Below are 14,621 nucleotides of genomic sequence, written 5' to 3'. Positions count from 1 at the left end.
GTCTTTCCCCCACTAGTTTTACTGAGATATAATTGACATCCAGCACTATATAAGTTTAAGGTGTACAGCATAATGATTTTACTTACATATATCATGAAATGGTTATCACAATAAATTTAGTGAACATTCATCATCGTATAGATACAAAATAAAAGAAAAAAAATCAGTATACAAAGATATTACATTATTATTGACTATATTCCCCACACTGTACATTTCATCTATGACTTTTTGGAGTTTGATAGCTCATTTCTTTTTATTTATGAATTATAATCCATTGTATTTTGTATCATCGTCATTTATTCACCTATTGAAGGACATCTTTGTTGCTTCCAGTTTTGGGAGATCACGACTAAAGCTACTACTAACATTTGCATGCAGATTTCTATATGGACATATACATTTCAGATCTATGGGATGAATTCCTAGGAGCATAATTGCTGGATCATATGGTAAAATTAAGTTTTGCTTTGCAAAAAAAAAAAAAAAAAACGGAAAAATTGGGAAGATAATTCTATTATTTATTTTAACAACAGGTAGTTTTTTATAAATTATAATAGAAATGTAGTCTATTATAAATATACTGTAAATATAAGCTATCAATATAATACAAAATTTAAATAAACCAGATAAATTCAAAGAAGAAAACAAAGTCATCCATAACTCATCACTCAGAGATAATCATACAAAATTTTTACGGGATATTCTTTTTACGTATATTTTTAGCTTTTTCTAAAAGTAACACACATGGCATTTTTGCACTGCAGATTTTGTGTTGAGTCATATAACTCTAATGCTTTTCACTGATAACAGATGAAGAACCACAATTCCCACCATAAGTAATATTTGAAGGCTTGAGTCATTCTTCGATTTAATCTAAAGTACTCAGTAAATTCTTAGAAAATGTTTAGGTTTTTGTGTCTTGAGCTCTTTGTGAAGTGTGTATTATGGTAACATTTTAGAATTTCCACTTATAAAATTATATTGAAATTGTGTTAAATTATAAATATAAATTTCCTCAAATTCCAAAAAAATTATTGAATGCTCTTTATTTATTCTTAATATTGGATCGTATAACTTTTAGGTAAAACTGGGTGTACATTAAAGAGTATTTTTTGGATAAATTATAGGGAGTGAGATGGCTGAGAAAAACAAAGACTACATTAATAGTACATGAAAAAAATTTAAAATAGAGTACTTACTTGTATTTACAAATGGATACTCCTTGATGGTTACTTTTTAGTAGTCAATTTTATGTAATATATTTTCTAATGTTATTTGCTTTGGGTGCATTTATGTCAATGTGCATATGTTGCTTTTCATAATTTCTTATAATTTGCTTCTTGATTAACAAACAAGATTCACTTTAACTTCTTTTTCCAAAGAGAAACAAAAACATCATGGTAATTTAGAAGCCAGCAGTAAGTGTGAAAGTTGAAGAAATTAGAAATAATTTGAAGTTAATTACACTAAAGTTATCATAAGAACCATAGACTAGGCAAACGTTGATAATCCCATATCATCTTAGTTCAATTAATTCATAGTTGACTTGGACCATAACACTACATAGTATTGTGTGGTTTATTTAGTCAGCTGAAAGTGAGATCATATTGTGGGAAAATGATCACTTCAAAATATTTTAATTTCTTTATCTTAAAATGATTGGTTGGTGATATTGCAAAAAAAAAAATTAGGAGTTTCAATTAAATATTGTGAGAAGTCAAAGTCCCTTGATACATATAACTAAAGAAATAGCTTCTCTCCAGAGGAAATACCTTGAATATACAAAAATGAAGCGTATTAAAGAATCTAAGTTTAGAAACCTATTACATATTCCGTATTTTAAATATTCCAAATATTCCCAGTGCCAATATGTTGTGAATTATTAATAAATGCAAACACTACTGCTTTTTCTCTTATGGCTTAAAAAGAATGTTGGTGCCAGAGAAATGTGTTGGTTGTTCACTTTAGAAATGGCATATTTGATATCTTCATTATCATTATTAAAAATGCTCAGTTGGGTGGAAAGAATTTGACAACAGTGATGAGTTCTATTGAATGAAGGAAAAGTTTAGAATTGTTTGTAACACATCTGAATCACTGCTGAATATGCAAAGTTTGCAAGCATCTTCTTTTAACACCCAGAGAGGTATTATGATTTATTTTCACTTTAAAGCAATGTTTTAAAATTGTGATCTTTAGAGCAAATATCAGAATCATCTAATTTACTGGCAAAACATGCAACATACAAGCCCAGTTATAGCAAATATCAATGCATATATATGAGGGATATATGAGCCCAGTTACATTACTAAATCTGAATTCTTGGAGCTAAGATATGAGTATTATTTTTAACCAGCTCATCCAAATAATTTTAAAAAGTAAATTCTAACATTTTCTAAAGTATGTTTGTTTAGATATGTTAGAAACCATGATAGTCAAATATGCATATTAATAATCAAATATGACACCCACACTCACATCACATGTTTTCCTTGAGAATCTAAAAGTTAATCTCTGCAGTGGAAACCTGGACCTTCTGAAGAAGCTGAAAGAGACGCCAGGTAGGTCAGATCCCATAATATGACACTCATCTGGCGCTGATGCGATCCTTATTCTTCACATTCAATAACAACTGTAAGACTTTCTCTCTGGAAATATATCTTGTGCTTTCTACATGAAGGTCATAACAGAAGATGATTATGATGTTTGTTATGAAGACATAAAGAAATTCCTTAAAACATATAATCAGAGAGAAGATAAAGGGTGGTGATAAGAAAGAAATTAATATAATGAAATGCAAACAGAATTAACAAAGTGAAATATTGATTCTCTTAAATTACTTAATTTTTTTCAAACCTGTGGTGAAAAACAGGGCAAAATGTAAGTATAACTATATGATTGCCTTGGCTGGTAAGCAATCAGTGAGAATTTGTGGGCCAATCATCTGAACATATGGAAGAAGAAGTAGTGAGGGGTGTCTGTTGTTTCAGCTGTTTTTCCCTTTTAAAGTGCTTACTGATTTCCCAAGTTTAATTGGCATTTGAGGTGATAAAGAAGACAGAACTTTTGGCAGGCTTATGGGGGTGGAGTTCAGGACCTGCCAAAAATGAGAGGCCCCTATGAACCTCTCAGGATTCCACTTGGGGACCCAAAGGACTATTCAAAGGACTAATCTGAGCAACCCACAGAGGAATCATATCAGTCCCTCACTGGATTATTAGGGTGATTCCCCCCCAACTACCTGCCCACTATTAGCAAAAATAAGTCATTTCTTAAATAGTAGCAAATAGAAAATTATATACCAGGACATCAAAAAATAAACTGGCTAGGAATTAGTCCAGCAAAACACTTTATAGAGAAAATAATAAAACATTACTATTAGAAATATTTAAATGCCTAAATAGAATGATATAAGATGTTTATTAATTGTAAATATCCATATTTTAAATATTTTTTATTGATCTAAAATTCACTGTAATTGCAATCAAAATGCCTAACAGGTTGTACTGTGGAAATTCACAAGCTGCTTTTAAAAGTTATATAGAATTACAAAGGGACAAGAACAACGAAGACAATCATGACAAAGGATGACTGGGAGGACTTTCATTAATATAAAATCAACACTCATTATGTAGCTACAGTAAATAAAACAGTGTGATATTTTCACCAAAATAGATATTAGACCGATCAAACACCGCAAAGGATCCAGAAACTTAATTGGGTGGAGAGAGTTTTGACAGCAAAGACTTCAGTTCAAGGAGTTTACAAGAAGATCAGAAGCATCTGTAATTTATACTCCACAACTGAAGCACCTGTAAAAATCCAAAGCACATGTCTCTTAGCTCCCAGGTGTGCATTGTGATTCACTTTCTTCAAAGGATACAAAAGGCATTAACTATAATGGGAAAGACTGACAAATTGGATCACATTCAAACGTAGATCTTTTTTACTTAAGGGTTCATCATTAATAAAGTCTAAATTAAGCCACTGCGTGGGATTTTGGGATAAGGTAACATCCTTCAGAATTGTTCCTTCTCTCTTATTGTGATTTGACTTTTTCATGATCAAATCAGTTATGAGTCATTTCACCTAAGATACTGTGGGATCATCAACATTATTTAACATTTCTAGGTACCTAATAATTTTTCTGGCTGCTGACTTCTAAGCTATGGCTTATTGTGTTTGATGTCAAAATGTTAAGATGAATCGTGACTATTAATTTAGAAGCAAATTGTAAGCAATTATGAAAAACCACATATGCACATTGAAATAAATGCACAACAAAGCAAAGAACTTTAGAAGATATATCACTGAAAGTTGACTGGTAGAATGGTACCATAGGGAAATATCTATCTGTAAATACACATTAACATCCACCCTCCCTTTTAATTCACATACTATTAATATAGGCTCTGTGCAGTCATTCCTTTTCACAAAATCTATCCAAAGAAACAACAAAAACCTTTGATGAACAGACAGTTTTAACTAAGCAATATTGTTCACAACATTATATAAAATAGTAAATTATTTTTATATAACACAAACTAGTTTTAAGAAAATTATATGAGAATTTTAATTAATTTTATAATTTGAGAAAATTGTGTTATTTGAGGTTCCTTTTTGTAATTTTCTAATGGAAAATTTTTCCATAGTACATGGAAAAAATCTAAATTGCTTTTGGGAAAAAGAGACATCAAAATTTAATCATTTTCTAAAAATAGAATGAGCACCAGAGTTGAAACTAAAGGTTCACTCTGGCTACAAAATGTTAGTTATTGTAGCTTTTAGTTTTCTCAATTGTTATTGGTGAAATGTATGAGTTGTATCTGTTACTTTCAAATGTGAGAAGTAATAACAAAATTTGGAATGCAGATATGTCATGTGTGTTCTTCAAAAAATGGAAGTGCTGATAAAAATAAAGTACAAGAAATCCATCAGAATTTAACTGTGATTAACTGAATGATAAGACTATGGATTTTTTTCTTCTTTTTTGTTTATAATTTCCAAATTTTCCACAAGAAGTAGAATAAAAAATATATAATAATACATGCTGTTAAATATTAAAATTAATTCTACTCATCACAAAGCTTCTTTTGTTAAATTTTTAATCCCATATTTAATTCATGTTGTAATTTAGCATTATCAAGTATTCAAAAATTATTTATTAAGAGCTAATAATATAGATATGGTTATAGTCACTTGGAAATAATTATGAATGAAATATTACTCTTTTCTCAACTTGCTTACTATGTCGTGAAGAAAAGAATTGAATACAAATCTCAAGTTTGATTCTGGGCATGAAAAATGTTATAATGCAGTTAATATGAAGTGAAAGCTATGATTTCTAATGGTGGGATAAAAATAATGTGGGTTCCCAGAGAATGGGGCAATAACCCAGACCTTGAAAAATAAGCATGGGTAAAAATGTATCTAGACTGAGATGTGTATTTATTTTTATATTAATACATATATTTTAAAAGGATTCATTTAATACATACTAGGTCCAGCCCAATTACATGGTCTCTGTGGTGGAATAAAATTGATGGGAAAATTTTGGCCACGCTTCCCATTGTTAGGTAAAATCTGATGCCATCGCCCTTGAGTCTGGGTTGACCCTAGCCCTATTTTCACCAATGAGATGCAGCTGATGCTAATGCAGAGCCTCTAAGAGATCCCAGCTCCTTTTACCACTATTTGCAATGCAGTCTTTTGCAACTTAGCTGTCCAGTGAGAATCTAAGCCACATCAAAAGTCACGTGCAGAATACAACCAAATGTATACTGTATGAGTCCTTTCATACAAATTTCAAGTACCAATAAAACTAATCAGTAATTTTAGAAATCCAAGGGAATTGTTGTGTCTGGGAGGAAGAAAGGTGGTAGTAGTGGACAAAGGTACCTTGGGACTTCTGCTATGCTGGTAACATTTTATTACTTAACCTGGGTGTTGCTTACATGGGTGAGCTTCCTTTGGCTAAATCACTGAGCTGTACAATTACAGTTGTAAACTTTTCTGTACATGTTTTATATTCAATACATGTTTGCAAAGAATTAGATATGTTTTCAACCCCTGCATAAAATTTTTGAAGAGTGAATCTCTTCTAAATGAATACATTTGTTATATGGTTATCTTCAGATATGTAGTTATCAATACCAGGCTGAGTGAAAATTGGACTGGGGAAAAAAGTAATTGATCATTGAATTTATCTTGGGTAAAGAGAGAAAGGAATTAACATTGAAAGCCTGTGGTATATCAGGCATTTTACTTGAAACAGTAAATATGGCATTTTGTTTATTTTTCATAATGATTTTAGAAGTTCCTTTAAGCTGAAAAGTCAACTTATTGTGACATATTGTAAGATTGTGTACAAAGAACAGTATTTTGTACTTTAGTGATGGAATTGCTGTGGTTTATACCAATGTCAAGGGTGAGCCCCAAGAAGTGTGATGTTGAATTAAAGTGGGAGTGAATGTCACCAGGTGGAGGAGGTGAAGGAAATGTGAGGCCAGTGCAGACTGGGTTGTGCTTGTGTGTGGTGAGGTCACAGCACAGTTCTGTGGAGTTGACTTGTAGATAAAACTGAACCAATGCCAAAATTCACAGCGAGAGTAAAAGAATGATTTGATGGTTGAATAAGAAGTTGCTACTTTATTTTTTAAATAACATGGTTTTCTGCCTTTTCTCACTTCTGGGGACCCTGTCTTCTCTTGTCATGTCTCCCATTTATAACCACTCACTCTTGGTCTCCTTCATGGTTACTGGAAACCCTACCTATCTGTGACTCAGAGCTTTTTCCTAGCACACTGAGTTCCCTTTTCACCCTGCACCTTTGCATGTAGGATGCACCTTGATCCACTCCCCACAAATCAAATGTTACCTCAATGTAATAATCATGCTACTAACAAGTAGATAAAGCAACAGTGAATTACTTCTATAGAGAGAATAAAAGTTTAACATTTTCTAAACTTGTTTACCGTTCAAGATAGCAGATTGCTTACTTTCCACATAGAGTTTAGAAAGCAGGAAAAATAGTTTTCATGATCATTATACAAATATTGGAAGGTAAGAATGGATGCAACCACCAACCTAAGCATTTTGAGGTATTTTAATAAGAAAGGAAGATATTATCTAATTGATAGGAAAACCAGAAAAGAGCAAATCCAAACCTGAACACTGAATATGAGTGGGCTGCTGTACAGTGTTGATCTCCTCCATGAGACTCAGAGAAATTATAAATTCCCAGTCTACAGACACAGGGACTGGCCTTGGAAGATCATCATGAAATTAATGAAATGATTATCTTTAAAGCATCTGAGCCTATATGCCCCACATCTACACTTGTTTATGAAGATTTATTGCCTATGGTTATTCGGCCTCAGGAAAAAGCTGAGCACACTGATTTCAAAATAAATTAAGCCATTATTTGCAGCAAGCTTCTAATATGAGTTTGGAGTCTTTAGAAAAGAATAGAGCCTGGGGCAAATCCAGATGTTACAAAGATCAAGAACAAGACAAAAAAAAAAAAAGACATAGCTGAGCTATTCTTAGAATTATTGTCCATGAAAAAAGATATACTGATGAATGGGTGAAGCCTTTCTGCATCTTTCCAATAGCATATATGCAAAGATGCTTAGGGCATCTGTGGGGTCTACAGTTCCAGATGTCCCACCTGGGATGGAGGCTTGGCTCCATCACTATATTAAGTAGGTTCAGATTAATGAAAATACTGGACACAAGAGTTCTCTCACTTAAAGGAGACCAAATAAAGTCACTGAAAATGATATATAAGAAGGATAAAAGGCAACCTATGCAGGTCAGATGGAGGTACAAACTTCCAACCTCAAAATTCTCATTAGAGGATGATCACTTATGGATGATATTTTGAATGAGGTTCATGTTTGACCTTCAGGATATTCCACTGTCTCCTTCTAGACTGGACCCATTTTGTAAATATGCTGGTCTTAAGATATGCTGAAGGTTATTACATATGGTTCAGGTCAGGTCTGAACCTGGACCATTGGAGACAGTAGCTGTAATGATTTCAGGTACATTAAATTACCCAGAGAACTCAACAGAACATTTACTAACCCTACCCTCACTAGATAAATATAGTTCATTCTGTTATGCTTTCTGTTCTCAGTACTGAAAGGCAGAGTGTGACTAATGACCTTGACAGATCTAGGGATCATGCTAAACAGGCCTTGGACTAGTGAGAGGACTGATCCTGTAGCCTGCAACAGCCAAGGAAAAGATGCAGAACTGACCACACTGTGGATTTAATCACTGATTTGGAAGGTAGGATTAGTAGATAGCAAGAAAATTTGGAGCATGAAAGAGTCAATACAAATGAATGAACAGAAAAACTAACCTCAGAAGAAATAGATACTTCAGGAAACAAACAATTGAAATAATTTTCTACTCAGTACTCTCAGGTGGATTCTGAAATATTATGTCTCCTTAGCAAAAGAATATGCTATAATGAAATTGGAATAGAGAACTTGAAAAATATTCTTGTAAATTAAAAATATTGATGCCAGTATATTTTTAAAGAAATTAAATGGGTCAAATAGGAGGACTGATTTAAACAATGCTACTGTCAGGAAGGAAGAAATTTTTCTCTACCCTTCCAGGTTCTTCTGGCTGGTCTAAGAATTAAAGTGACATGAGATAGATTAACAGGAGATAATCAAACAAAAGTTTAATAACATATATACATGGGAGAGACCCAGAAAAACTTAGTAATTTGCCACAATGGCTGAAGTCTTCACCTTAAATATCACATTCAGGTAAAAATAAAAAAAAGATGTTAGGGGGTAGTGGTAGTAGGACTTCAAGGGGGAGAAAGGCGATTCACGTGGTGATCTATGATGACAGCTCCCTTCTTGGACTAGGTCTTCTATCATCATTCTTTAGGCAGTTAAAGGGAAGGTCAAAGGTTCTTCCTGAGTCTTTTGGGGCTTGATTGTTTTCTGCTTGAAATAATCCACAGGCCAAAGAGATATTTTGGGGTGGCAAATTTTGCCCCCCCCACAATAGGAAACACAGAAAAACAATCAGGAGATGGGTATATGGACACACATATTGAGTATAAAAGCTAGAAAATAAAGTATTTGTCCATAAGCAGTCTAGAGAAGAAGGAAAAAAAGAATGATGGAAATAATAATAATAATGATCTCATGACACCGTAGAGAGAGGCACACTGAGCTTTCAGTGTGAAAGGCCAAGGCAAGCAGAGCATAAAGAATGAAAAATGGTCCACAGCTACTGGCAAAATTTCAAATTTATAAGACTAAAGAAAAGGAAATTATAATTTTGCTCAGAGACAGGGGAAGAAGAGTTTAAATAAATGAGAATCAAGTAAAAAGCCCAGAAAGCCACTCCTATTGTGTATGGTATTGATTCACATCAGAGGAGACACTGCAGAGAGAGGGAACGTGTGGAATTTAAAATACATTATATCCGTGTAGAAACAGACACACTGGAGCCTTGTGGAAAATTCTCTCCATCATTAGGGTTCCCCAAAGCCTCCACGTGTTAAGTTTTAAACCTCTGGCTTTTCTGGAGGCATGTTTATTGTTATATTTGATTATTTGATCTTACAATTATAAAATCTACCTTAATTGGAAGACAGAGCATAAAGAATGCATTGATTGAATATCTGAAAGAAAATGAAAAATTATTAGATAAAGTTGGTAAGAAATGAGATTTTTTAAAAAAAGAAGAGAAAGAGAAGTCCAAAAACAGAAAAAGTAAGAAAAAATTACAGAGATACGGAGAATGATTGTATTTTCGGTTACAAAGCAAGTACATTAAGCAAAACTGAGATGGAACAAGTCATCTAATGACAGAGTATGAAATGAATAGAACTGTCTGGAATAGCAAAAGATGACTCTATCTCTTTTCCCTAATGATTAATGTTCTTCTTGAGGTGCTTGGAATTCTTGGAACATTAAACTGTGAGCTAACAACCATTGCAAGTGAGTGTTTCCCCAAAGATGGTGCTGATGCTGCTTTTTCCTAACAGTTTTACCTGCCCTCTTAGGTGTGCTGGAAAGTGAATGTGTCAGGTATAACAGTTGAAGTCACTGATACATGGGAGTGACTTGGTGCCCAATCTATTCTGCTCTTAACAGGCTCACATTTAAACATGTGCTATTAGCTGCTAGCTGCACTGCATTCAACAACCGATGCTTGTCATTTCTGAATGTGTCTGAACTGGCATTCCTGATAACAATTACCCTGGGGAAGCAAATTTTCCAATGTGCTAATCAATTTGTTTTGTTGGATAAGGAGTTATTCCAGCAGATTTAACTAAGGCAGAAATGCATCCTGTCCAGCGGGTAGTATGTATTTATTTTAGCCGTGTCTCCGATCACGAGTTCTTGTATCATGGTTACATGAAAACTGTTTTAACTCCACAGACTTTTCATTCACTGAATCAGTCCGTTTATTTCAGTGGAGAAGCATGACTGTGCTGTCTGGTGAGAATGATCAGTATCAGGTAACAAAGGCAAAGCCTCTGCATTGAGATTAGGGGGCCTTGATTTCTAGTTTGGGTTCTTCTCCTAATTAGCTTCTCATAATTCCTTTAAATTCTGTTCAAATTTCAGCATCTATTAATTCCCTATAACTATGGATTTTTAATAAATTTAAATACTGCTATTACACGTTGCTAAATATCTTATAACTGTAGATCTTACATAAATTTGAATAATAAGCATCGAAAGTTAAATTTTCTCTATGCTGAATTATAAAAATCAAATTTTTAAAATATTTTATATATGAAGCTTTTATATACGTAGAAAGTCCTTTCTTCTTGATTGGACAATGTCTTCACAATCAGATTCACTCTAAGGAAAACTGAGAAATAAGCACTGAAAACAATCAACACCTGTCTCCCTCCCACACCCATCTATATACATTACTTTCATACTTTTCATACATAGTTTCATGATGGTGTCAAGTGATCTCATGATGTTCTATTATCTCTGAATCAGTTTGAAGGTAGGAAGAGGGAATTTATGTCAGTCACATGCACCTTAACATGAATTACTTTGCTAATGCCTTACTGCTCCAGGACTTATCCATTTAATTTTTATGACGGGATGAGAAGTTTTACCCTGTTAAAAGAATTTTTAGGCAGCTATAATAAAGCCAGAAGTTTTGATGGGGAGAAAGGTGATACTCTGGATCTCTATACTGAACTCATGAATTTATACCATTAGGAAATGTCGACTCTTTTTCTTCATTCAGTCCTGAATATATGGCATTTTATTCCATACAGGGAGTACAAAATTAATTCACATAAAGGGGTAGTTGCTAAACTGAGTAGAGTTTTGATCTTAAACCAGTAAAGCAAATGTTCTGTTGTTGTGGAAACAACCAGATATTGAGGTATCTCCTTACCTTAGGGGTCACACATTCCCAGTTGACTTGAGAAAATCACATCATGTCATGCAGAATCCCTTTCTCTGACGCAGCAAAACACTAAAGTGCCTGGTTGGAGAATAATGATTTTTTAGTGCACAGAGGATATTCAGAATGCAAACAATTTCTATATACACTAATTTAAAAGAACTTCCACAGTATAGGTTTAGAATTATGGAAATAAAAGCCTGGTTATAGATTATCTAGTCTGTTGAGGATTTTTAAATTTATTACTGGAAGTATTTTTCATATCTTTCTCTTCATAAACCCATGTTCTGAAATGTAATAAATCTGTGTAAGTGAAAATATTTATATTTATAGTTTATTAAGAAAAGATATTTTGAATTTGAACTGATCTTTGTAAGGCAACTGATATTGCAACATGAGTTGAAAATACTTTCAGTGCAAAGTAAAATATTCATTTTCCACGAATGTATTTGCAGACTATTGGTGGCCTAGAGCCTGAATTTGATAAGCCTTATGGGAGTGGAGGCATGGAGGGCAGAGAGAACTTACAATAGGAAGTTCAATCCTTAAGTGTCAGAACGGAAACTGTCCCCATTTCAACATAAAACAACTACAGTGGAAATCAAACTCTCTTTTCCAAATTTACAGGCAATTTATATATAATTTCTTATATGTATGTTATATTCCTTAATGAAGAAAAATGGTAAAGAATCCTATTTATATTATACTATAATATTACTGATATTTACATTGTGTTATTTATAGTTATTATATTATTTTAACAACCAATTCCTATTAAACCACTTGAGAATTTTTATATTGCCTTGAATTATTTAAGTAGTATCTGAGAGTTTAGAGAACCAAAGCAGGAACACACGGATTGATGCAAAAAGATGCCAGAATAAAAGTTGCATTCATGGTCATGAGAAGTACAGTGTAGAACTAGAGCATGTGTCCTTATCTGCCAGATCAGATTTTTTCTTTATACATGATCTTCCATAAAGACCTGGTGGAGGTAGTGGAATTCTCTTGTCCATACAAATCTTATACATCCTTCAGTCTCCTATCTCCTGAGTTTTCTTTCCATTATAATACTCAGAAGTAGGTAATGGTTGGAAACTAGAAAGATGGAAAGATGGAGAGTTGAACTGTTTGTGTTAACCTTTTCTTAATATACTTTTTAATAAATTTATTGATCTGTCCAGATTTTCTGATGGTGTAGATGTGATAGCCACCTTGAATAAGTAGAATGCTTGGCAACAGACAGTCTGAACAATGTGCCTCAATTTCTGGTAAGTCTACCTGCCAGCATGTGGAATCCTTGGAGCCCGTGGGAAGCTGCAGCTCCTTGAGCTCAGGGGAAGAAGTCTACAGGAGGCTCCACTCAAGCATGTCCCCTTCCAGTGGGGACAAAGGTGGTCCCATTTCTAGCTGCCAGACAAACAAACTAGGACCAGTCTTTGATGGACTCATGGGATAATTCTGGTTGCTTCTTTTCACATGTGAAACTTTGTTCTTTTCTCTGATGCTCATCATACTTCTCTTCCTGAATCTTGGTGGGAAATAAGTCCTTTGTCTCCCAGCCTCCCTTGCAGCTGGTTACTCAGTCACCAGGGCCACATACAGGGACTTCGCATTAGGACTAGCGACACTTGGGTGTGCACAGCTCAGAACCCTCTTCCTCATGGTGTTTGGGGTGGGATTTCAGGGAGAGTGAGCCTCCTGAAACAGCAGTGGAAGCTGAGCTGGAGACAGCAGCAGGGTGAGCCCCACAGTGTGGTGTCCTATCCTTGTCAGCCTTGTCAGTGGTGTTCACCACATACCACCTTAGTGACCAAAGTTGAGGCACTGTTTCTGCTTGTGTAGCAGCCAACATGGTTGTCATGGTGACTCTTTACAACAGTTGATACAGTTGTGAAGTGATGAAAGTGACTCCACGTGGAACCGATAATGAAAAAATGATGTTTCTGAGCTCATATATTTATGGCAAAGAAGGATGAAAACTCTGGTATACAGACTCCTAATCACTTAGATTTCATTTACACCTGCCAACTCTATTTTAATAATAGCAACATTTTTTACCCGCTTCTTTTTTGTTGTTGTTGTTGTTGTTTTTTTTTTTTAATTTTTCTGTACGCGGGCCTCTCACTGTTGTGGCCTCTCCCGTTGCAGAGCACAGGCTCCGGACGCACAGGCTCAGCGGCCATGGCTCACGGGCCCAGCCGCTCCGCAGCATGTGGGATCTTCCCGGACCAGGGCACGAACCCATGTCCCCTGCATCGGCAGGCGGACTCTCAACCACTGCGCCACCAGGGAAGCCCTTTCCCCGCTTCTTGTCAGCATTTTATCCATCAGTGTTTGGTTTTCTTTCAGCGTGAGTCAGAAGGAGCTCCTGAAGCACTTCAACCCCATGGGAATAATATAATTTTCATTAAAGAAATAGAACATTTTGTGCCAAATATATACTAAGATGGCTATGTGGCTATATTTTGTCCTTGATAAATAAAGTAATAAATGAAATGATGATAAATAACATGGGACATATATATATGTATGCATAAAATATATAATATATGAAACTATTAAAATGTCTCATAATTCATCACTAGCAAAGCAGAATGCCAACTTTTGAAATTAACTTAAAAATAAGCATTTCTTTTACATACTTTTATTAAAGCAAAAATAGTACAGTCAAAAATAATTAAACTTATTTTAGAAAAAAAATGTGTTGCACAAATCTTAGATTAAAACTAAAGTTGATGTGATGAAATCAGATCATTTTACCCAAGACTGGGGAAAAGCTTAAGTATTTAAATTAACTCAAAGTCACAAAAAGAGCAAATGTCCTTTAAAAAAATTATCAGAGAAGTTCCACTAACAGAGAGAAGGGAGGATGACATAATTAGAGGTGGCCCGCAAAGCTGTCTATTGACATGGGTGCTGTATTCTGGGTGTTTTGGAGTGCCCCTGACCCTGGGCTTTCTTCTTAGCCCTTAGGGAGCAGAGAGCACAGGTAGGGGAAGGGCATCACTGCAGACACAGAGGGGGTGGCAAGGGAGGAACATCCACAAGGAAGGACACTTGCCCAGCAGCTGGAACAGGATGGAACAGCCTGACTCCCTATTGTGTATTGTTATGGCTCAGTCGGCGTGAGGGAGACCACAGCTCTAGTTGAGGGGATGGAACCAACTACAGCAACATCTGCTGAATCCATCAACGGACAA

This window comes from Pseudorca crassidens, chromosome 8 (genome assembly GCF_039906515.1).
Source record: "Pseudorca crassidens isolate mPseCra1 chromosome 8, mPseCra1.hap1, whole genome shotgun sequence".
NCBI classification, from domain to species: Eukaryota; Metazoa; Chordata; class Mammalia; order Artiodactyla; family Delphinidae; genus Pseudorca; species Pseudorca crassidens.
This window is presented reverse-complemented; position numbering follows the sequence as displayed.